Here is a 26,913-nt window from a genome sequence, read left to right on the forward strand (position 1 = left end):
TCTTACCCACTGGAAGAATGAACTCAACTAAAATTGCAATCGATGATGTACGTATTTATATGGGCAAATTTTCATACAAAAAAATCTATCCATGTATAGGCAGTGGGTATGCCTATTTGATGCAATCATTTCCTATGAACCGGTTCCTCTTCTTAAAACCTAAGGAAGGGTACATTTGTGAACATGCATGCATGCGTTTTTTATTTTGTAAAATGCCTGAGGTGTCCAACGGAAGTTATTTATGGGTTTATTTGTGGAAACACTTGGTGGTTGTATTGTAGTGTTAATATAGCAGAAGGTCTATAAAATTTAGTATAAAAAGTTTACGTAATTTAAGTTTGGACACCTGGTTAACATTTCTCTATTGGTGTTTTGTAATAATGAAACACAAATATTCATGCATAAGGTGATAATATTTGGATAGGCATAACAAAACTAATTAATTGTGGCAGGGTAAATTTCAATTAAAATTCGCATCTATTAAATACCTCAATGTTTTTATTGAAATGTTATTTGTTAATTTATTAGAAACATCCTCACGAAACAATAATTCACATGCTCAATTAAATTATTAAATTAAACGTTATTAATTTGATAGCTGTTACAAAAATGGGATAGGTATTTAGGGGCTGAAGACTGAATGTGTCTATAAACTTACTAGAAAACAGTGGCGGATCTATTCAAAAAAACGAAAAAAATAAAGGACAAATTATAAAATTCTTAAAGGATTAGAATATTAATGCAGAATTGCACCATTTTGGTTGAACTATTGTAAAGAGGGAAATATTGCGCGTCCAAATTTGGAAATTTATTAAAAAGGACCTTAAACTGTAAATCATTTTCTTCAATTTTGCAAAAACGTATTTTCGTTAAAACACATATTAGATTATGAGATCCTGCCGCTCTTTCGTATTGTATAAATTTAAATTGGCTAAAATCATTGTAAAGACCAAATTTTTACGCGTCCAAATTTGAAAATTGGTTAAAAAGGACTTTAAATTACCAATCATTTCCCTTGACTACGTATTTGAACTGGATATTCGTTAATTTTAAATCTTAATTTAAAGGGTAGGTTGATTTGTTGCTATAATTTTATTGGTCGTACTGTACATATCAGGATTACAATAATCCTGGAAGAAATGGGAATATTCAAAGGACTATACTTTTTATAATTATTCGTGCTAATTTTTTACCTTTTAAGGTATATAAATTGTTGTGCATTTTGAAAATAATATTCGGGAAATACAAAAGGCATAATTAGAGTTTGCAGTGCCATCTGGTAGGTAAAGGTTGGAGAGGGAATAATGTTGTAAGTGAGGATGTCGTTCTCGTCCTTTGGTTGGTTGGAACTGTTATCGATATTTCTTAGTTTTGTATTTCGATACCGTATGGCAGAACAGTCTCTATTCAAATCTATTTGAAACTAATTTTAAGAGAGATAAAAATCGAACTTTTGAGCTTTCCACATTTACTAAAGCTCTTTATTGTGCTTTTTTAATAATAAAGCATTTCAACAATCAAAGAAGTTGTATTTTTAAGATACAACAATGTATTGTGAATTTAAATGTTAATTTTGAATTGATTGTGACGTTTTTTCTTTTGTTTTAGGTAAGTCCCAGCTACAAAATGATTATATTCGTCAAAGGGTAAGCAAACGTTTTATGTGATTTTGTTTACAGATTACATTTTTCGTTTCCAAAGTTTAAAATCATTTTAGATCAGCGTTTTTATAGGTACATACTTTATAACTTTTTTAACAATAAATAAGATTATTTCTAGCCAAGAAATATATCTCAAAATTTCTAGAACCTGGAAAATACAATTGAAAAATATATGAAACGATATGTAGTGTCAATCCAAAGCGGTTCCTCTGTCCACTTATCTAGAGCTTTTTAATGTTATTGTTTCCCATCCTACCAATTTTTCTTCGGACTGAATTCAATTTTCCCTTATACATCAGGGATCAGAAAAAAAATTATAACACACAAAAAGTGAATACTGCTTTTTTTGCTTGTATCTATTGATTTTATTTCGTATCTACACTTCTTTCAAACCAAAAAACGAATTTATAGGGTGAATGTGTTCTCTCTAATTATCAAAAGTAATCATTGGAGAGCGTACAGTAGTTTTACGTTTTTGGACGGGTTACAACCCTTGGCCAATGTGCTGGCCCACCCGGTATATTAATTTACTCCAATATAACCCAAATTTAATAACCGTAAGCATTTTTATCTTTACATATAACTTCAGCTGCTTTTCTTAGTGCAGAATTATTTGGCGTTTCTATTTAATAATGCAAAAATGTATATTAGATACTTATTATTCTTAATGAACATAACTGTTGTGCAAATTTCACGTCCTGATGGTGAAAAATAGCATACGCAGCAAGGGATGAAATTAACATTCGGTCTGGTTTTGGGTTATGCGAAATTGTATACTTCTGACTTTACATTTGCATTTTTACCTAACTTCTTGGGTTATTTGGAACATAAAATTTACAATGGTGTGATTCATTCTTAGCTTAAAAAAGTCGGTTTCGCCCCTACAAGGAAGTACGTATAGTAATTTTGCGATCATGATTACAAGGCTATCAGACCAAACACTAAATGGTCACCCATCACAATTTTTTTTTTTACCGAAAGCCACACAATCTGGATCTGGACCTTTCTCTGGTTCTTTTCACTTGCTGTTTCCATATCTTCCTTTCTATCCAATATCCTAGGGTATTTTTATTATTCCCCTAATATAAAATAAGGAACAGGCAGATAGGTGGAGAGAATATTTACAGAATCTATACTCAGACCATGGGTTAGGAGATATATTAGACAAGGAAGATAGTGTGGAGATAGATGAGCTAGGTTATCTCATAATGAGAGAAGAGTTTGATGTAGCATTAAAAACTTAAAGAATAATAAGGCGCCAGGTGTAGATGGGATACAGGGGGATATTCTAAAATATGCAGGACAAGAGGTTAGAGATCGTCTATTAGGGGAAGATCAATTTGGGGTTTGTAGAAATAGAAGAACGCGGGAGGCCATTCTAGCTTTACGGGTACTGTATGAAAATAAATAAAAGTAAAGCAAAAGTAGGGAAAGGGCGATTATAAAGATAGGAGATGAAAAATTAGAAGATGTTGCTGCTTTTAGGTATCTAGGAAGTCAGCTAAAACAAGGCGGAAGGAGTAGTAGGGATATAAAGCAGAGGATAGCGCAGAGTCTTGTCGCCTTTAATAAAAAGAAGTCAATTCTATGCTCGCGAACAGTTAATTTAGTAATTCGAAAAAGATTGTTAAAGGTGTATATTGGGATCGCGGCGATGTACGGATGCGAAACATGGACAGTGGGCGCGGCAGAAAAGAAAAGGTTAGAAGCGTTCGAAATGTAGTATTACAGGCGAATGATGAGGATACCATGAATAGAGAAGGTTAGAAATGAAGAGGTATTAGAAAGAATAAGAAAACAGAGGATTCTGGAAGTCAATAAGAAATAGGCGAGATAGGCTAGTAGAACACCTTCTCAGGCATGAAGGTCTAGTCAGAGACATATTAGAGGCAGAAACAGGAGTTAGGAGGGGTAGAGGTAGACCTAGGTTAGATTACTCTTTGCAAGTAGTTAAGGATGTAGGTTGTTCTAGTTTTGGGGAAATGCGAAGATTAGCTCAGGATAGGAAAGAGTAGAGGTGCGTGTCCAACCAGTCGTAGGACTGACCTTTTGATGAATAAAATACCAAAATCCTGCAAGGAAGTGTTCATGACGTATATTAATTTTATGATCATTATCACAAGATCCTCAGGCCAAACACTAATTGATCACCCGCAACCATTTCTTCCTGTGCCGAAAAGCACAATATCTCATTATTACCAATATAGGTGTGGATCTTTCTCTGGTTCTTTGACTCCTGTTTCTACTTGTATCTAATATCCTCTGGTATTTTTATTATCCGCCTAATAAAATAAAAAACCTCATTAAATTATATATATAAGAGGGTTGCTTGTAGGTCTTCATCTATATTTTATCCTTTCAATCACCTTGAAGAAGCCAATAAAATCTACAGGCGAAACGTTGGCTCATTCAAAGTAAATCTGAACGAGTTGTTATTAAGTCATTTCATTAATAAACATCTGAGGGAGAAACATAAATGAACTTACGAAACCAAACAAAATTAAAATTTTTTTACTGCTAAAATTGTTTACGTAATTTCTTTTTGTAGAGAGTATCGACCGTCCGTATTCAAACGGGTTGTATTCGGAAATAAAAGAAAAAAAAATGATCATTTGGAGCGTTTTAGCAACAGACGCTTCTGCTTCCCGATTAATTAGAAAGCTGCCTGCGATTCTTTATTCCCTCGGGCAGGTGTAGCATTCAAGCGTTCATGACAAATTTTTAATGAAAGCTGGCCACAGCAATTAATCTTTTAAAATGTTCGAAACTTTCGACTTATTCCTAGGGGTTTTCTTTTTCTCTTTTCTGTAGGTTTGTATTAGGTACCGATGCACCTGTAGTGTATAAAGTCTCTACATTGTTTTATTGTTTGGTTAAGCTGGAATAGCGGCGGAAAAAGAAACAATTAATAAAAGCGTAAACAAAACAAAACAGTGTTCATTGTGGTCTACTTAAAGAACGCCACGTTTAATTAACTTTCTGCACTGTAAACTTTAAAAAATGTGAAAAGAATGCGGTGAGTAAGCAAGAGTAGGGAGCCTCTGCGTCTGATTGGTTGGCGCGTAGCCAATTAGACGTTAGTATTCACAGTATAAATAACATGCGCTTCAAAATATTGTCATTGTAAAACAATTCTTCAAAGAACGTCGGATATAAATTGCCAGTTCTTATACTTTGTTTGTTTACATATCTTGAGTGATAGGCAGGTTGTCTTTTTTTTTTCGGAACTACAAAAAATTAGATTGGATCTATTGAGGTTTTGGATTTCCCTTTTCTTTTACCAATTCTGGGTAAACACCGACGCGTGCTAAAATCGAAAATAGAGGTATAGACCTGATCGGAATATCAAATATTTTGTCACAAACTTTTATTTCTTTTCATTCGATTTCAACTCGAAAAAAAATTTTAATTTATTTTTTACTTTCCCCGGATTTGAATGCGGTAAGTTTAAGGACTTTTGGTGCGTTTTTCCAAGCTTAAGTGAAAAGTTTCAAAAGCACACAAACTTCCTTGTACTTGTTTGTTGTATTTTTCTTGTTCAAAACTTCTTTCCTTTGCACGGGAACTTGTATAAAAATAAGTAAACTACTTTATTGATGAATATAGGGTGTGGTAGGTAATATAAATTGTTTTTGTTAAAGTTTTCGATTATTAGTTAAATTCTAACAATAGTTTTCCTCTAACTACGTGCTCAACATGAACGTAAAATCAGTTTGGCATCATTCAGTCGTAATGTAGAAAGGAAGGTAATTTTCCTGGTGGTCGTACCAGAATATATTATTATTCTCTAATGCTGGACGAGATATCTAGCGCATATTGGATACCCCTATATTGAATTGATGTAGTAAATCGTAAATCCACTTTGATAGAGTCATATTTCGTATTATATACGTGTATATATATATATGTAAGTCGAAAGAGGAAGATACACTTACAGATCCAGTAGTTTCTTTCAATTACTTACACAAAGTATATGTAAGAAAGATTAAATAGAAAATTTTCCATTACTTTTGAACGAAATTTCATTGATTCTGAAGACGCTGTATTTTTTCGAATAAAAGTTCATGTTTTCTGTTTGATCTTTTCCTACATTACTGAAGTTATTGACGCTATCGAGTCTAAAAACCGTAGCCTGTTGGAGTTGTTAAGTAGGTAGTTTTTTAAAGGCCAATTACCTCGTTATTAGTGGTTACGTCTAAAGTTAATGTTATTTGACGCACAATATTCAAACTTGAATCCTAATCGAAATTCGTAGGCATAAATCAAGAACTGTGCTGACGTTGTAAATCATAATGCAAGAATGGGTTCACTCTAACGTAAATATTCTTAGAAATACGAAGGAAAATGTACGTTCTTATCGGACGCTAAGGGTGTAAGCTTCCCATCTTATTATCTATTATGAATACGTACATATGTTTCTGTTATTCGAGTCGAGGTTTAAAAAAGACCAAAATAAGTTCTGAAAAGGAAAATGTGTATCTACTTTTCTTGCCTCCGAACAATATTATCTCAACTTTTTCCGTTTAAGCAGAATACAAGTACTTCTTGATGTAATAACATTTTACATGACTGTCCCACTTTACATCGATTACATATGTGGGGGAAGATAAAAGATATAATAGGGGGGAATATAATTGACAATTTAGACATTGTGACTGTAGCGGAAGTTGAAAAAGGTCTGATAAGGGTAGAAATAGAGGTGGTGGGACCGGTTGTAGAAAAAAATTGATGTAATGTAGCTAGCAATAATGGAGCCAGTCTTTCAAAAAAAGATCGGCTATCAAATTCATTTGTGAATTTTTTGCGTTAGATTTACCCTACCGTTAAAAAACAAAAGGTGTTTCATATTTGAAATGTCAAGCGTGTAACATGTGCCTAAATGGAGTGGAATTTTTAATATTAAACGAACTTCACATTGCCCTAAAAATTATATGGTCACACTATCGCACTCGTACAATAAAATAAGTGTTTATGTCAAACAAGTGACCCGCCCTAGCTTCGCACGGTTGCAATGCTGATACTAAATATATTTTTGTTTTGTTTAGATTATTATCGAAAAGGGGAAATCTTCAAAGGACACCCCCTGAACATACTAAATATACTACAGAATGTCTTTATATACGTACAACATTCACAGTGTTTTTGTCATTAGACAATACAAACCGGCCTCCCGGCCGGTACCGCCACAACCGCTATGTCCCTGCAGTTTAAATCTGTAATACCTTCGAAAATATTCATTTAAATTACATGTTGTAAGGGCCATATTGATCTATATTAAATGCAATACCTATTTAAAGGTACTTAATTGGATAAGAATTAATGCTGTATTGCGTAAAATCGCTTCGTAAATAAATCATTATTTCTCGTAAAAAGTAAAGGATAAAAAATGGTTATTGTGGGTTATCCCTAAGAGATAGACATATACCATCATGGACTTGTTGTAGGCCCTTTTAAGATGTACAATATTGTAGTTCATTATTTTGATCTATCTCGTAGGGTTCAGCCAGCGTTTGCAATGTAAGGGTAAGAAATGTGTTTATTTACGACATCACATTAGAAACCTCTAAAATTATCAGTGTTTCCCTGCTATTTTATGCATGTATTTACATATAAACCTTCCTCTTGAATCACTCTATCTTTTAAAAAAACCGCATCAAAATCCGTAGCGTAGTTTTAAAGATTTAAGCATACATAGGGACAGACAGCGGGAAAGCGACTTTGTTTTATACTATGTAGTGATATGAAACTTTAAAAATAAAGTTTTATTTTTCTCCTTTATTAAAATTTGAGTTGAAATTGTTTTCCAAGGGTTACATCATAATTATTGTGAGACAACTGACTCAAATTTAATTCTGTAATATGGACAAGCATATATGTATGTGTACGTAGTAATATGGTTCCATTACTTTGAGTTCATTGGATTGTATCAACCCCATAGGGATCGGATAATACGTTTTATGAAACCGATATTGATAGCAACCTTTGACAAACTCATTATCTTCTATCACGACCGTATTTTCTCCTAAATATAATTAATATAGTAGAACACGGTCCCATAAAGTTGGTAACACAAAAACTGTCTTGTAAATTATACTCTCTTGTAATAACCACTGTTTAAAGAACACAAAAGTAAGACGGAAAGAAAATTAGATAGATGGAACACTTCGAATTGTATTGGTTCAATGATATATCTGTATTAACATAATTGGCTAAAACATGTACTTAGAAAACAATTTTGAATAATGGGCTACATTTTGTTGGGACAGTTATTGTGATGGAATGGTAAAATTGGTTGGAGTTGCGTGAACGTGACGGATAGTAAAAATTATTCATATATGTAAGTTTCATTTTTATAAAACTAAAGGTCAGAAAAGTTCTGAAAAAATATCGTATTCCTAGTAATAATCATGTATGTTCATGGTGTACTTTTCTAGCTGCAAGTAGGAGTAGTTTCTTTATTTTCTTCTGCTTGCAGCTCTGATTGATCAGATATTTCAAATTATAATCATTAATTATTCTGTTAAAAAGCATCGGATTAAAAAGTTAAGGAAAGTGATTGTCTCAAATATTCCGAAATATTTTTGAAACACCCAGTATATCGATTAAGATATGGATTATTATGTACTCAGTATATCGTTTCGATATCTTCAATATGGCTACGATTTTACCAAGACAAGAGTCTTGATCTCTAGCAGCTTTCTCTCTCCTTGGATTAAAAATTAAAATTCATTTTTTCTGTTTTGTATCTCGACTATATTTTGTTCTCTTGATTCAAGAGTCGATATTTCTCGACTTGCTGCTGTTACCTTTCGTAACTTAGTGGTAGGAGTATCGATGAGTAAAGCCAAAGGTGCCGAGTTCGAGTCTCGGCGAGGGCGCGCCAGCAGCGACAATTTTTCTTCCTTAATTTGAAGTTCTCTGTAGTGCTAAGAAAATTAATTCACTTTAATATAAACGCTAATATTTTACTGCCGTAGCCATCTCGGACGGTCCTTCTGGTGGAAGCACGCGTCCGTCCCTACTACTTCGCGAGCGTCGTGGGCGCCGCGGTGGTCGTCGTGACACCGGAGCACGTGTGTCGAGCGCGCCGCGACGCTTTTCACCGCCGCTGTTGCGAGCGGCGTCGCGTCACGTCATGGCTTGCCATCCAAGTTAGTTTTCACGCGGTAGTGATTTGGTTCAGTCCGTCGACCCGACGGTCGTAGTGTCTCAAGACCGACGCTCGCGACGCCGGTTCCAAAGCGACGTCCGTCAGTGACCAAGTTTTTCGCGTACCTGGCCACCGACGATGGTGTTGTTGTGCAACGGGTGTTAGGGAACGCGGCCGCGGATGCCGTACGTATTTATTATGATTATTATAAATGTCTGTCGTTTAGATTATAACTGTGAATGGGTGAGAAGAATGAGTGAAGACGTTAAAAAAACTAAATGACAAAAAGTTATAAACAATCGAAAGCTTTAAATTTTCTAAAGAAATTTAAGTACAACAGGTTTTTTTGAGTTAATAATCTAATGATTTTTTTAAAAATTTAAGCTATGAAATTTGTAATTTTTGCATAAATCAATAGTTTTTGCAATTTATCCTTAGGTATTCTGCAATTTTTAATATTCAATTGTTATCAGAATTCCTGTAACGATGAAGAAACCATAAAAGTGTAGATTCTTTCTTGAAGGTTTTCTTTGGGGAAAAAGCAATTTTATTAGTCAAAATTTCAAGAAAAATAAATTGTTATACCTACTACCAAAATAAAAAAATTCATTATCTAGTTTTAAAATTTGCTAAATAGGATATCATTCCTTGTTATTACTTTCAAACCTTTAGATTTTATATCAAATGTCACACGTATTTTTTCTGATATGAAATATCTTTTAGCGTTTTTATGATTTACGTCAAAAAAAAGGTCAAATATCCACTTGACAAACCAACAAATAAACAAACAAACAAGCAAAAAAAACGCTTGACTGAGGTACCTAAATATCTTAAAAAGGTTTCCCGTTCCTAATAAATAAAATTTATTATTCATATTTTCGTGGATTCCTTGAAAGAGCAGTGTCCCCGTACATGTACATATGTCCTAAAAATATGATTTTGTGGACATGAAAACGGCACAAAGCAAAGGTCAGGATACACGGTATTTTACGTACAAGTACTCACTTGAGAAAATGCTTATTTTGCATTTGGCGTATCCGGTTAAAGCGACTCGGAGTTTTCATGATGTACAGTGCCATTCATTAAAAATGTGCAGGAGGGACAATCTCATTTCATAACCGCGAGATCACATCAACAAAAATGTATACTTACGGTTTTTGTTTCAAAACAAATGAAGGTAACATCGTCTCATTTGTTTGAGACTCCTTTTGTGGAATTAAAACATGTTAGTAGTTCATCAATTCTGTGGTCTATGAAGGATTACCTTTCCTGACTGTTTGCAAACAGCGTCACCGTACATAAAGGACACAAAAGGGTTTAAAAATTCAGTTTGATGTGGGATACGGAGATCTGGATGACAGGGAATTATTATTAAGCTGAGTGGTTTTGAAATTGTCTGACAGTTGACATGAAACAAGTGAAAGTGAGAACACTCGATCTCGAACCGCTTTCTATTAATCCTTTTTGATTCTACAATCCATTACCTTAATAACAACGAAATACTTTGCGTATTTGTTATTAGTTATTACATACGAAGATATGAACTCATCCAGATCTAGCCTGTCTTGTTTATAAAAACACAACACTACAATATTAATTAACTTTGGCATTCTTCTTTTTAACATGTTAGAGGGTGCCGATTGTTTTTTTACTACCACTCTTATAATTTATATTATAATATCGAAACCTCCGTGACTCGTTCCGTTCCAATGGTCCAAATTTTGGATATTGGACGAGATTTAGTCCTGGACACATTCAGGAACATATACGATCTTATTAGATAACAATTTTGTGTTTTAAAGTTGAGATCTGAATGTTGTAAAAAGAGAAAACATCAACGCAACCTTTAATTGCCTCTAGTTAAAAAAATCTAGAAATCATTTCCTTTAGCAGGAAGGATTTTCTTTTTTGTGTGTGTTAATAGACATGAAGCGTGTCCTTTATGTGTAACATATCTAATTAAATTATCTGGAACACAAGTTTTTATTTGAGAAGGACAGGGAAGTGTTTTAGATAATATCATGTCGTGTTTCCGAAATGAATAGCGAATTTTCCGATTAGAATCTCCTAACTGTGCGCCTTAAGTATTAGCAGGTATAATATAAAATTATGTATAGAGATATAGATTGTAGGAGCCAGGGGTGAAAGTTGAATAATGGGGTTTGAGATAAGCCGTCTTTTTTTACTGGCCCCTACGAAATTCTATAAATGGCCATCGGCCCGAATATTGGGTTTCGTTGTAGATTTTATCCGTATACACGAAATATGCTTAGGTAAGTGCGCCAGGAACGATTTATTGAATGAAGCAATTGAAGAAAAATTTATTGTGGGATTTCTGTTGGAAGGGTGAAATTCATTTTTTACCGGACGTATGACAGAGCAAGCCTGTAAAGATAGGGAGAACAAAAATTTCATTATTTTTATGACACTGCCTAATAAATTGTCTCTGCTACGGTCATTAAGTTATAGTTCTGTCATAGGTGTCCACCGAATAGCATAGTGCTATAAAAACTACAGTTACGTGGATGGAGAATCTAAACATTGCCGATTACCAAACGTCTAAGATAAATATAAACAATTTGGTAGTGCACATGATATTTAGACTAAATAAATTAAATAAGTGCATTACAGACAGCAGTATGTAGACGTACGAACACGAAAGAAAGAAAAATTTTACTTACGTAAGCATTCGTCGGAAAATTTAAAATTCCGTCCCGCGTGAAGCAAACTTGTCTGCAAACAAATCCCCATAGGAAAAATTAGGCTATGTAGCACTTTTCTTTCGAAGTCACCGTCTAAGAATCAGTGTTTCTTGCAAGGCTTGCGCTCGCTGCAAATGATAAGGATGCAGCAATTGTTCCTCTAAAATTTGCCACACTGTCACATGAGAGGAGTCCATGTTCTCTTCCTTTCTGTCTGAACTATTTTGGGGATTGTCTTCTTTGAAATCGAGAATATCGTCCCTATAGCGGCGATATGGTTCAAACCCGTGAATACGTATCATGTTACAGTCCTGACGCTGGAAGCTGGCGGAAATTTTAAAATGGCATGGATGCGCGGTGGCAAAAGTAGGCAGTTTTAGAGATAAAGACTGTAGCCCTCATTCTTCAGTATTCCTATCAGGGGCGTAGATTAAATATTTAAAAATAGGGATCAGTGAGCAAGTAATAGACAGACAAATAGAAGAACTAATTGTTGATGTTGGTGACAGTGATAGAGATTCCCATGANTCAATTTTTATGTTTCAATAAATCGTGTTTGTGAAATTAATTTTTATCTTCCGAGGCAGCTCTGTTTCCGGATACATTTGTTTCGTTTTAGCACGTCATCCATTAAGAACGTATGTCAGTTAAGTTGTTGGGTCCATTTTTGTTATTATCACTGACCCAATTAGTTGGAACTTCTTTATTACACACATACACAAATGCTTATGTCTGAAATGTGAAAAATGGTTGGAATTAGAAGATAGATGCAAAATATGAAATCATTTCTTTAACTGAAAACTGTTTTGAAAAATGAATTCGAAATAGAACATAAGAAGAAAGTATTTCCTAAATAATTTTTAAAATAAAATGCTACAGCGGGCTATTGGTGTTTTAATAGAAGCTTTTTCTACTTCTCTATGCAGTGCTACTACCTCAGGTATTCTTCTATCTATTTTAAGGATTTTGGAATTCACTTATGACAGTGATTAGATAAAGATAACTCAACTGTATCGACACCTCCTTCTGACTACTTTTAATCTTATCTTAACGTATCATTGGGGAAGATATCACAAAGGACTACTGTAAGTAATCGTAGTTTGCATTTAGTATTTTCAAAACAGAAAAGAGGATTTCAAATACCAATAGAGATTAATACATAGAAACAGCATTTAAAATATGTAACAATAGTAATAGGCATTTTGCATTTTCTATTTGTATTTTGAATATTAGAACAGTTTCAAATAAATCACATGTCTACATTATGTACTATGTATTAATCAGCCAGGATTTTACGGGTTAAATACCTGTGGTAGAAGTTTAATTATACGGAGATTAAACCTCATGTTTGTAGCTAAATAATTAATAATTATAATATAGCTATGTTTGAATTAATTACTTACAAAATTAAAACAGAATTGCAGATGTAAAATACCAATTTTCATGTACAGATGTATCTAATTTTGTGTATCGCGGCGGTACCTATTAAAAGAAATGTTTGTGAAGTCATTTGTGACACAGTTTGGAATATATTTACTTATTTGATACTCAGTGGCGTACATAAGCGACAAAAAAAGAAAGAAATCCATAGATTAGGAAGATAGTTTGTAATATTTTAGTAATGAGCAAAGGAAGACTAAGATCAAGACTTAAAACGCAAGACTAAAACCAAGACCGTCCCAGTTCTGGTATTGGTCTTGCGCAAATACTTCTAGTCCTGGTATTGGTCTTCGTCTTGCTGATATAGTCTCAATCTTGGCCTTGATCTTGCGTGTTAAGTTTTGGTCTGTCTCATTCAATCTGATACTTACTTCTTTTTTAATAATTCTTTTAAGAACAAATTTTTTTATTTACTGACACAATAATTGTCTTAAATGCTGAAAATTATCATCAAAAGTCATGACCTTTCCTAAGCCAATCTTTTGATTTCCCGAAAACTGGATTAACTCATACCTCTTACTATTTGCGAGCACTAATCTAATCTAGATCTTCTTCATGTCCTTTTTACTTCTGCATTTGCTTTTAATGTCTCTAATTAATCTTATATGCATCAGAAGGTGTTCTACCATCCCGTGTATCTACTTTTACTTGTTGATTTACAAATCGCCTTCTTTTTTCGTATCTTATCTAGAACCTCACCAATTTTATCCAGAATTACGATGAGGTTTTTTATAAATATGTATTTGCTTCAAATTGATATCTGTGGGTGTGTTCAACTAACGACACTTTATAACAACTTATTCAAAGATAATTAGAAACGAATGATACACATACGTATTATTATTATTATTATTTCTGTATTATTCGCTGACATCAATCGATCGTTTAATTAAACTAATTGGAAGTAACAGTGTGTGTAAATCGACAGCCGGTAGAGGAGTATTATGTACGAATTAGTTCAATTAATTATATTTTGCCGAGATGGGAACCGGAAGTTTCTTCGATAATGCGTCAATTTCATGCTTAATACGCTGTTTGATATTTGATTAAAGTTAACCCTATCATATATACCTACGTGTGTGTATGTAAGCGTGTTATGTATTTCAGAAGCGTTTTCATATTTATATTTCAGGCAAGTACAGTATTAATCCATTTACTCGGGGATTGCGTATAGATTATTATTATTTAGAGATTAAGAAACCTTTAACAGTGGTTAATTTTTAATGTTAATGTGATTATTCACTTAATTTGTTTTTATCCATTAAAAGTTACCTCAAATTAATAACGAATTGAACCCAAGACATTTGGAATTAGTGACCTTATAAGTCTATTTTGTTGTTGTTGTTGCTGTTACCTCTTGTGGATTCATGGTCAGAGTATTGGTCCATAAAACCAAAGGTCTCGGGATCGATTCCCGGCGAAGGTGTGATAGCAGTAACAATTTTTCGTCGTTAATATGAGGTAATTTGTAGTGGATAAGAAATTAAATGAATGTTTACATTATTAATATTATTCAAAGACATACGTCAGGTAAAAAAATTTAAAAATCGAAAAATCAAGGTTCGAGACTATCATAATTGTAATTTCGTTTTATCTCAAGAAAACATATCGATTTCATTATGATCCTTGTGATATTAGACTTTAATAATATTATTTCTATGTGCTTATGTGTACTCCTATTAGAGTAATTACAGAAATTCAATTAACCATTACCCCACTTTTAATGTAAGAATAAAACTGTACAGCCTGAATTTACCCAGGTCATTATCCTTTTTTTCACCTTTGATTCTTTTTGCTTGCCAGGGAACTACAAAGGAATGTTCACTGTATCACAGGAATAAAACCTATTTAAATTATATTCAGTGACATGAATCAGCACTCTCAAGTGTTAGATACCCTCTGGAATACGGATCTGTTCTTTTAAGTCATTACCTATGCCAGAAGGCGTTCCATTAAGAATTCACCTGCCTTCTGCATACGTCCATCCCATTACCACAAGATGCTTTTAAGAAATGAGACAAAAAATTATTGATTCACTCCCTTATTTACTTTGATGGACGAATAATCTTAATCCAGTTATCATAGCCAATTCTTAATTTGGTATTGTTTTGATTATAAATTTATTTACGTTGATTCAGTAGTTAAGTAAAACAAAAATATTGATTTACAAGAGAAGAGAAATAAGGGAAAGGGCGAATATAAAGATAGGACACGAAAAATTAGAAGTGGCCTATTCTGGGTATTTAGGAAGTCAGATAAGTCAGGATGGAAGGAGTAGTAGGGATATAAAGCAGAGGATAGCGCAATGTCGAGTCGCTTTCAATAAAAAGAAGTGACTTCTATGGGGGCGAACGGTTAATTTAGAAATTCGAAAAAGATTGTTAAAGGTGTATGTTTGGAGCATGGCGCTGTACGGGTGCGAGACATGGACAGTGGGCGCGGCGGAAAATAAAAGGTTAGAAGCGTTCGAAATGTGGCCAATGATGAGGATACCGTGGATAGAAAAGGCTGGAAGCGAAGAGATATTACAAAGAATAGGAGAACAGCAGATTCTATGGAAGTCAATAAGAAATGGGCGAGATAGGCCTGTACAGGCCTGACCAGAGAAGAGAGACTAGTATAGAAGTCCAATGCTGGGTTAATAATCCGGACTTCGTTTCGGATAACATGTCGGTAAATCTCGAAGCTTCTGTCATCCGACCGGTAGTTGTCGCTTCGGAAAATCAACCGTTTTTTTTTTTTTTTCTTTACAAACTTGGCTTACAACAGCAAAGTAAAAAGACTTATGCGTTCTATGATCCCACCACTTCTACTATTTACCCCTGCCATTACTGCGTTCACTCTTTACTCCGACTCAATACAGCGTTGAGGCGCTCATTTTCATAGCAACGCCATCTCCTGGTTCTATTTAGAATTTCTTACTCACGTTTTAGTCCTCCATTTGAATTGGACTTCTATACTAGTCTCTCTTCTCTGGGCCTGACGCTGGAAGCTGGCGGAAATTTTAAAATGGCGTGGATGCGCGGTGGCAAAAGTAGGCAGTTTTAGGTATAATATATATAATAATATGTCAGGGGCGTAGATTAAATATTTAAAAATAGGGATCAGTGAGCAAGTAATAGACATACAAACAGAAGAACTAATTGTTAATGTTGGTGACTGACTTACCCAAATAGGTCATAAATGGGCAAGTACCTGCGCGACCGCTCGCCAGCTTCCTTCGTCAGACCTGTAGGACACCTTTTCAGGCATGAAGGTCTAGTCAGAGACGTATTAGAGGCAGAAACGGAAATTAAAAGGGATAGAGGTAGACCTAGATTATATAACTGTTCGCAAATAGTTAAGGATGTGGGTCGTTCTAGTTTTAGGGAAATGCGAAAATTAGCTCAGGGTAGGAAAGAGCGAAGATGCATGTCCAACCAGTCTTAGGACTGACGACCTTATGATGATGATAATTCAATGGTGTCTAATTTGATTTATTGATGCGTTTGCATGAAAATGTAGATGTTACGTTATAAATAATATAGCGTCCTTCCTGTTGTGTTCTATTTGGCATTTATTATCAATCGCAAACAGGATAATTTGAAGGGAAAGTGACATTCGGAAACACGATGGTCCTATAATTTATTGATGCCTGTTTATTATTCACGCGTCTGATGATGGACAGAAATTCGGTGTAATTATATTTCGAAATACAGGGTGACAGGAAATTGTTCGTATTCCTCTCGGGAGAAGAACTCTTACTAATTTGGAATGATTTAAACTCTGTCACTCGGGCGTTGTTTTGGGTTTTCAGTTTTGTGAATTAAGGTTTACGACAAGAAGCACACTTTTCTTAATTTCCTTTTCCTTTTAAAATAAGTAATGACCATTTATATTTAAATACCTACCGACCCTAAAGGATTAAAATAGGACTTACCAGTAGTAAAGCCTGGATTCTGCCATGACCACCATGACACCTCTGCGTAAGGGTAGTGAATCCTTTTGCGACAAGCCGCCCCATCCTTATGTCCCACACGAAAACCTGCCATCCCACAGTGCCACCATTTGGGGTGGATCACCTTCACCCCTTTTTTCCTTCCAGGTGTTTATCAAAACAGGATAATTCTCTTTAACAGTTAACTGCCCATATTTGTAATAATTTCTGGTAGGCATTTCTAGTTTTATTTAAACGTTAAGGTTATTTGGTTGTTTTACGGTTGTCTTTACGTTAGCCGAGCTCAATAACAGACGTTATAAAACTTATAATACATAGAACCTGCGATGGACCTAGTTCATTTATGTCTCTACAATAAACTAAGCGTGAAATAAAAGCAGTTTAATGTCCCTTTTTACAAGCACGTGTTCATATATCTGTAACATATTTACCTATTATTACAGACCTCTTTTTTGAGATCATCTCTACGTCGGCCAAAATGCTTCTAAAGTACTCGCTTCCACGTCTGGTGTGTGCTCACGAGTGTGCGTTCTTGTGTGCTGGTTATAATACCGGAAAACGTTTAGAGCTAATTTTAAGATAGAAATGAAACCATTATACATTTGCCTATCGGCGTGCGTACCCACCTTACAATATATTTAGCGCCGGTGTTGAGGAAATTTCTTGTAGAACGAAAATAACTACCTAAACCGCGAACTGTGCTTAATTTTGTTCTCGGTATCGTCGAAATGTTACTACCTACCGTCTCAAATGATCTGCGCAAATTACGAACACAAATTTTTTGACATTTAACATTAACTGAGAGAGATTTATTGAAGCAAATGTATAATGAAGATTAAGGGAGTATTGTTATGGTTGAACATAGAAATTTAAATTCGATACAGCTGGCGTTTATCGCGCCGTTTGTAGGATTTCAGTTGTATGGTTGGTTATATTTTTTCTAGCCAAATTTGAAACTTATAATGAAGTCTTCTTCCTGAAAATAAAGTGCAGAAGATTGAACGGTAGATAGGGGTCAACGTTTGAAGCTTGTTACAGGCCTTTTATTACTCTAGGTCACAAGGAAGTGTAAAATGGAAGATTAAGGGAATATTATTATAAGGTTTTACATTGTTGGTTATACATTTTTCAGCCAAAACACTTTAAGGATAAATATTCGACGATTGAATAATATCGATGCGTTGCGCTTGATAATGCTGCAATCTGAGTTCTTTTAGGTTTCGTTATGTCGCTCAAAATTCTTACAAAAAGATATTTGTCTGCCGATATGGCGTACGTTAACATGAACGCCTGAATGGCGGCCTTCACAATTTCACTCCCTGAATTGCATTGCTTCACACTCTATCGACCGACTTTTCGCTATAAATGAATTGCGAAATTCTAGAGCGAACAATTTAGAGCTTTGAAGCACCGATTTATGTTGCGAGAGGAACGCTAAACAAATTTCGACTAAAATCACGTGTAGATGCGGAATTGTTTTTTAAAAACAAATTTTCGGTATTGAATTTGATTCTAAGAAAATTGTGGAGTGAGACGCATATGGATCAGACGCTTTCGGTCAGGTAATAACGACGAGCAGCTCCTTTTCTCCTTGATCCTTGTCAGTATCAGTTTCATCCCTTTGACATTTGGAGCAGGGCATAATTGAGGATGCCCAGAATTCTTATTCATTATTTTCACGTCGTTCAAACTACTAATGTAAATTAGAAGAAGTGACTGATTGTAGGTATCTATAGGAAGTCAGATAAGTTAAGACGGAAGGAGTAGGAGGGATATAAAGCAGAGGATAGCGCAAGGTCGGGTCGCCTTCCATAATAAGAAATCACTTCTATACTCGCGAACGGTTAATTTAGAAATTAGAAAAAGATTGTTGAAGGTGTATGTTTGGCGGAAAAGAAAAGGTTAGAAGCGTTCGAAATGTGGTGTTATAGGCGGATGATGAGGATATCGTGGGTAGAAAAGGTTAGAAATGAAGAGGTATTGGAAAGAATAGGAGAACAGAGGACTCTATGGAAGTCAATAAAAAATAGGCGAGATAGGTTGGTAGGACACCTTCTTAGGCATGAAGGTCTAGTCAGAGACATATTAGAGGCAGAAACAGGAGTTAGGAGGGGTAGAGGTAGACCTAGATTAAATTACTGTTCTCAAATAGTTAAGGGTGTAGGTTATTCTAGTTTTAGGGAAATGCGAAGATTAGCTCAGGATAGGAAAGAGTGGAGGTGCCTGTCCAACCAGTCTTAGGACTGACTAAACTACTTGTGTAATAAGAAGCAGTCTGGTACTGTTTTGCTGATTTATTGGTATTTTGTACCCTGCCACTGGTTGAAGTATTGTTACTAATTGTGTTTTGACAGCGCTCCATTTGCTTAGATGTATCAATTTTTTAATAGAAGGTGCCGCTACATTTTGAGTTTATTTTCAGTACTTTATAGTTGTCGTTCGTAACGTATTTCGATAAGGTGACGCACTTTTTCTGAAATAGAAATTGTTTGTTGTGTAATGGACAATTTGTCTTAATATACGAGTAAAACACGGGATTCTAGACAGCCTGTAAAAGAGACTAAAGTTTGTACAATATAAATCCTTTTGATTTGAAAAATTTTATTGTAAATTGTTAAAAGACGTTTTCAAAAGTACCGATATGCTAACAGAGAGTAGGTAGGTAGGTAGAGTTAAAAACGTTTGGAAAAATCGGTTTCAATATACTACAAGTCCTTTTGTCACCTCTTGACTGTGACGTCTGAAGATTCGTGCGCCTCCTCTTGAACACGCGCCTGGACTCAAGAACAGAGCATACCGAAAATACTTTCGTTTATTTTTGATTGACTTATATAGGTTTATTCAAATTTGACTTTCATCACTTTTCACTTTAGATTTTCTTTATAAGTGAATTCCAGTGGAATTTTCTGAAAACTGATGGAAGAAATTTTCTTTCAAAACTGAATTATTTTTTTATCTTTTGTCACGCATCAGCCCTTAATAAGTCGCAGGATCTATAGATAACTACTATTCAGTTTGAAAACATGCGAGCGAACGTTTTTTCTAAAAGATACAAATGGTATATCTAGATTAAAATAATTCGAAGTGGTCTGTGTTCTGTCGAAACTGCCAGACGCGGATCGCGATTTCAATCTTTTTGGATCTCATCAGCGCGTCTTAACAGCGCGTTCTAGAAAATACCACAAATGGCGCGGTAAACGCCATCTGTAGTACGATGCTACCTTTTAGATTACGTATGCTCCAACAAGGTCCACTTGTGTGAATATCTACTTACTGAAAACGAATCCCAGCGTAGCCAACCGTAGCTTAATCAAATAAAATAATTCGAAGTGGTCTGTATTCTGGTATGTAGATTATCATATATTCTTTCGGCCTTTTTTTATTAAACAATCAGTGTCGTTCCAACAGGGGAAATAAAAAATAAAAATAAACGGTTGCAGATTACGTTTATAGTTTCGTTTAGTTTACCTACAGGTATGTATTTTATAGCTACTTCTTGTATATTGTGTCAATATTTGTTCACCATTTTCGAATCTGTTGTTTTATTTTTATGTTTACGATCTGGGCCACAGGATCGTTCTACTGGTTGACAATTGGCAACTTGTTATTCTGTAACTTACTGAGGCGTGCGACACAATAAGCTGATCGTCTGACACACGTGTCAACTTGGAAGTGCTAAAACGGCTTGTGTAACCTCTGACCTCTGGCAAGCAACAGTGAAAATTTAAGAAGTAGACGTGTGACGGATGAAAACAGTGTCGGCTTCTTCTGAAAATAACCCTAATGTATGTGTGTACTTTCTTGTAATTAGATGCTACAAGTTGTGATTTATGTGTATGGAAGTACAAACGGCAACTAAGGAGTTCAAAAACGGGAAACATTTCTCAATTTTAAGCCCTTAGAGGTGGAATATTTTCTTCAAATTCAAATAGGACTACCACCAAAAAATGTATTGTTCTCGCTCTGTAATGTGGCATAGAAACGATAAAACTAAAGACAACTTTAGGCAGACCCTTGAGTACCCTTCCAGACAAAGGAGGTTGAGTAATGATTATGATGCTAAATCTACATGCCGTTCAAGTGAATCATTTGCCTGATTAGTCAATCAGAATTAGGGAATTATCATCACAAGGTCGTCAGTCCTAATACTGGTTGGACACGAACCTTCACTCTTCCCTATCTAATCCATGTATACCTCTGCTGCTCTTAACTCCTGTTTGTACTTCTAATATGTCTCTGACTGACCCATCATGCCAGAGAAGGTGTTCTGCAAACCTAATTCGTCTATTCTTATTAATTTCAGTAGTCCTCTGTTCTCTTATTCTTTCATTCATCCATCATTCCCCTGGAATTCCAAATTTCGAACGCTTCTAACCTTTTATTTTTCGCCGCGCCCACCGTCCATGTTTCGCACTCGTACAACACTGAGCTCCAGTTTCGAATTTCTAAATTAACCCTTTTGCAAGCATAGAAGTCACTTCTTTTTGTCGATGGTGAGTCGACCCTGAGCTATCCTCTGTTTTATATCTCTACTGCTCCTTCCATTCTGACTTATCTGACTTCCTAGATACAGAAAATCAGCCACTTTTAGATACGGAAGCTATAATTAGAGAAAGAAGAAGACATTATGTTTATCTATTTCTGTGGTATATCCTGCACAGAATTGCAGCACCCAGGCTCTTCCTATTCTTTCTATAAATTGATTTTCCCCACGCGAGATTATCTTTTAGTTATCGCGTTTTCTTGTCGTCTACTTGGAACTGTGCTAAGATTGCAACAATTAAAAGGACAGGAGGTAATTTATTGGACGATATCTCTAAAAGCCAATTTAGTTTGCTATTGTGTTACGCGAAACTCAAGCCCGTCTGAGACCCAATAAACCCGGGAAAAAACACATAAAATTGCTGACATTTTTTTCGGAGCTTCCAAATTGCGCCTTTGGCACTTAAACTTCAACAGCGCCCGCTTCCGGCAACAAATTGAATTCGTTAAAATGTCAAAATGCCAAATCTTATGTACCTAACTCCATTCATTGCATCCGGAAGGAATGCGACCAAACTGCTCAACTATTTGATTAAATCGTAATTGTACGTAGGAAGACTTAGAGGAACCAACAAAAATTATCGCAGTTTCAACCAAAATTGCCTTTGAGTGCTGCAATGTAGCTAAACGATTGCAGATTTGGAGTAATATTGCAGGTTGGGTTATGTTACATTACGATTACACTTTGGTGTGGATCGTCGTTTAGTGAAAATTGCAACAGTTCCAGTTTCTATTGAAACATTGGTCTCTGTACGCCTTCGTACAATCGCAATAGAGCGGTTGTTGTGAACGAATGCCGCAGGCTGCGATCGATATAGTCGTAAATCGTACACGGACGACACAGAAAACACTCGTACATTAAAGGAATCTTACGAGAAGATTCATGGAAAATTCATGAACTTTCCATTGTCATATGAACAAGAGGAGGGAAGTTAGTCGACGTAAAACCTGTTTTCCTTTTTTGGATCTAGGGTAGAAATCTTTTGAACGATAAATTTTTCATTAAGGGCGTTAAAAAAATAAAAGATAAGTAATCAAATTTAGCCTGCGTGCGTGAACATATATAATATTTAGGTGGGCACAAGGGAAACTAATTTTTTTGAAGGGATGCTACTCGAAGCATGAAATAAGAAATGTGTATTATGGAATTACATATTCTTGTTTTTATATTGGATAAGGAAAAGCTTTTCGTGATGTTTCATTTTAATACCTAAATTTCCGAAGCTTTTTGTGTTTTTCTCACTAATATAACTTATGTGACACTTTGTGTTATCGCGGGAATTTGAGGGAGGTTTTAGAGAATATGGCTTAAGGGAAGTTCGAAAGTTCGGATTTTCAATAAATCCGACGAAGATTCTCAGGTTAACGCCAGACTTGACAAAGTACATAAACTGGAGATAATTTTTCGGGAATATTGAAAAAGAAGGGGTAGACGAACCTCAAAACAGGATAGAAATTAATGAATAAAGGATTTCGGAAATAAAATTATGAAGTTACAACGACGGGAAGACGTAATTCCCTTTAATGATATTTAAATGCCGTATTATACTGTTACCGATAGCCGTGTATGTACAAATTTAACTGAAACCTTTAAAGGGTAATAAACATCTGGCAGTTTCAGAGTTCGAGACAGAATTTGTAAGTGAATGCTTTTGATTTCCGAGAAATTTATGAAGGAATATTATATTAGTTAGAAACTCAGTAAAACATTAGGTGTTTATTGATCAAAAGTGATATTGTGAATAGGTATCTGCCTTACAAAACTATACAGGGTGTTCAAGAAAGGAGAAGAAAGTTGCAGCATGAATTTTGTAGAATATGACAAAGCAGATGAACCACATTACGTTAACAATGGTTAAGAAAAACTGAACAAATATGCGGTCTTTTTTCTGACTTTAGTTTTGTTCCTTCCTCTTGTGGGACATCATTACTTTGATTATTTTAGAATTTGGTGCCAAGATTGTATTGAAATGTAAAAACAATAAATTGCGTGTCAATGAAGTATGGTGTAGGTTATGATACACGCGATCGTGATCATTCTTTTGGCATGGATGCTTTGTTTAAAATGTTCAAAAAGAAAAAACATATACGCACTGGTAAACAAATTTAATAACTTGGCAAGTCGCAGGTACCTCGTAGATCTTGTCGTATTTTTATTTTTTGATGCGTAATTTCTAATAAAGTCTAATGTCTTTGGACGCCACGTGCTTCCATACTAATAGGTCTGAGACTTTTTCACGTTCTAGCAATTCCCAGTTTATTTTTTGTTTCGAGTTACCGGCCATTTCTTCACAGTAGGTAGGATAGGTTAAAGTATAGGTCGAACTTGTCTCTTCTTGTTACATCCCCGGTCGTCTTCTAATTAAACGAAAGGAGTTCTCCTACCGGTTAATTGAAACTTATTGCTTATTATCGGGGTACCGAAGAAAGCAACAAAAGCAGAAAAAAATCTTATTTAGTCCATCCCCAAAGGATCGCTGCCCCGTGTCTACGAAAGTGAAGGCCAACTTAATAACTTTCGTTCGTTCTGCACGAAATCAAAATTAACCTTTTTGCTAAATGACCCCGCCGTTGGTAAGAGATTGCCTTTTTGATGTCGTCAATTTTTTCATACACAATTATTCGTTTACTTGAGACGAATTACTTACTTCGCTTTCCCGTTAAATTTTCATTTTGCGAATTTCGTTGTTTGCTACAAAGAACAAAAGGAAATTTTCAATTAACAATTCTCCCTTAGTTAATTGCGAAACTCGAAATTGGCTTTCTGATTGCACTTTTTGGGATGACGGGTTCTAAAATACAATTTTCACTTTAATAAAAAAGAAACCTAGCGACCCTTACACCCTTCGCCAGGCGTTGGATAGTGATTGATTCTGAACAGGAACGTAATTAATACAGAGTGGAGCAGTAGATCCTTGGGAATTTTAAAATTAAATAATAAGAATCTACTGTGTGTTATTATAAGGATAATTTTATGTGCTATTTAATTTTTTAAGTAATTAATGCATCTGTAAAATGGGTTCTTTCGTTTTTTACAGTGTCCTTATTTCCTTGAAGGGTCCTTGTCACCCTTTGAATCGTTTCATGAGGAATCGCTATAATTTAATTTTTAATTTTTAATGTGCTAATTATATAACCATCAGATTTGTCATGGGTTGAATCATATGTATATTGGCACAGTATACTGTGCCAATTCCAATTATTTTATACCCTTGTAAAGTAAAACAAGTTCATTCATCTACGCCATGTTTTTTAGACTCCACCCATTTATCGGATTCCATGTTTTTTAAGCTCCGCCTATTTATCGGATTCTAATAGATTTATACAGATATTCAACCGTATTTTCACGTTTTCATATCAAGCAATTTAGTTTGAATAATTCGATAAACCAACTCAACAGCGTTTAACTGTGTTATTAGTCACTAAATTTAATGCTGCTCGTCCAATTTCCCTCGCATACTAATATTTGTTCTCAGAACGTACCAAAAATCAAATCGATAACATACAATTATTTCCTTTTGTTTAATTTGACAACGTTGTAAGGAAGTAGTTAAACATTGACGTAAGATTAGCCTAGGATATTTAGTTTCTAGAAACAGGTACGAAATTCGTGAGTATTCAGCAATTCTATTTGCTAATGTTTGCTCATTTCTCGCTCTTGTTGTAATGGACGTATAACAATAGAATTACCCCAGACGGGTTGAGAGGTGGAAATTCGAACTACTCATCAGATAATTATTGAACATTTATTTCATACCCTCGTCTATTGCACTTCACTTTAAGTCTGACACATCCTTTCTCTTTGGTGATTTAATAATCAGAAGTCCTCACGTTAAAATCCAAGGATCTTGATAAAAAATTTATATAAAGTGTCACCGATTTAGCGTGTTGGAAGATGACGAACAAGTTATTAATTATTTCACGTTCTTAGCGGCATTTACCTAAAATTAATCGTATCTATATTACATATTCTATGTTAATTATGAATGAAACTCGCCGTGAAGCTTTTGAAATTGGACATCTAGTGAATAGATTTTGATAGGATTTTCACTGTAATGTAGACTATAATCTTTGAAAAACTTTTAGGTATGTTGAACTATAATAGATGTGATGTAGTAATAAAAGGTTAGAAATGAAGAGGTATTAGAACGAATGGGAGAACAGAGGACTCCATGGAATTCAATAAAAAATAGGCGAGATAGGTTGGTAGGACACCTTTTCAGACATGAAGGTCTAGTCAGAGACATATTAGAGGCAGAAACAGGAGTTAGGAAGGGTAGAGGTAAATCTAGGTTAGATTACTGTTCGCAAAAAGTTAAGGATGTGGGTTGTTCTGGTTTTAGGGAAATGCGAAGATTAGCTCAGAATAGGAAAGAGTGGAAGTACGCGTCCAAACAGTCTTAGGACTGACGACCTTATGATGATGATGATAAAAATATAAGTCCAGTTATCGATAACGGCGTGGACAATTAAGAACTTATAATTGAAAAATATCAGACAAAAGCTATTTAGTATTAATGATCACCAACTTGGAAGTTTTCTAAAAGTTTACGTACTTTTCATCCAGTTATCTCTTTCCTTGATTGTATCGTTACTAGAATTGTCGGGAAAGTTCACCAGAAGCCATTAAAAAACTTACCCCTCTTTACGTTATTTTTGTTCTCAGGATAATTATTTTCGAACTAGGTAGGTACATAACTACCATTATATGTACATGTAGTTTTTCAACTACCACTAAATTTTGTTTAAAGGTGAAGTAGGTAGTTATAATCTATTAAGCAATGTAAATTATTAATAACAAGGTCGAGGTTTTGTTTATCGTCATTTATGTAGAATTGTGGTTTTCAGTTGCTGTACGTTTGCTCTTATTAGTTCGTATTTGCTACAATATGTAGGTTAACTGCCATCAAAATTACGAACAAAAGGGACATAATGAAGCGTTTCTATGTTGAGAGTTGTTAGAGAGGATAACGATTCCGAGATTTATTCGTTTATGAAACTTAGTAGCTGAACATCTAAAAGGTACTTGTAATAATTTCAAGTTTACGTTTATTAAATTGTCCGCTGGAGAAGTGCCTAACAGTGCCGGCTGTTCAATAGGATCACATTTATTCGTATTTTATTTAAGAAGGAAAGAGAACAAGGACTGTAATTTGTCTTCTGTCGTGAAAATTCTTATAAACGTAATAATACATGTATGTAAGGTCCGCAACTTAAATACGCTTATGTATGAATGGCGCAGGTAGCAATCGATACGGTGCAGGCGGCAATCGATACGGCGCGGCGGAACGTTTGTAGTTAGTCGAGACTGCAAGACAAGAAAAAACAGACAGGAAATTTCCGGAAATATTTAAGAACATTGCAGGGTAGCATTTGCACGGTTTCAACTAATAAATATCTAATAATTACTTAATATTATATATTGTTTATTAGGAAAATATTTTAATTTCCTCCGTGTGGAAATCAGCGCCTGAGGTGAAG

General features: G+C 34.9%; 1 protein-coding gene across 6 annotated transcripts in view; it reads left to right on the forward strand.

Annotated features, from left to right (window-relative positions):
- The first annotated feature begins 8,798 nt into the window (after positions 1–8,798).
- LOC108744240 (potassium channel subfamily T member 2) overlaps positions 8,799–26,913 on the forward strand; it is a 122,939-nt gene continuing 104,824 nt past the window's right edge. For 4 of the 6 annotated variants that reach the window (XM_025976795.1, XM_025976796.1, XM_025976797.1 and 1 more), the window contains exon 1: positions 8,799–8,996. The gene's annotated coding sequence lies outside the window, so the exon portion shown is untranslated. The remainder of the gene's footprint in view (positions 8,997–26,913) is intronic. The other 2 variants (XM_018479912.2, XM_025976798.1) reach the window with 1 other exon arrangement.

This window comes from Agrilus planipennis, unplaced genomic scaffold (assembly GCF_000699045.2).
Source record: "Agrilus planipennis isolate EAB-ADULT unplaced genomic scaffold, Apla_2.0 scaffold13, whole genome shotgun sequence".
In the NCBI taxonomy this organism is placed as follows: Eukaryota; Metazoa; Arthropoda; class Insecta; order Coleoptera; family Buprestidae; genus Agrilus; species Agrilus planipennis.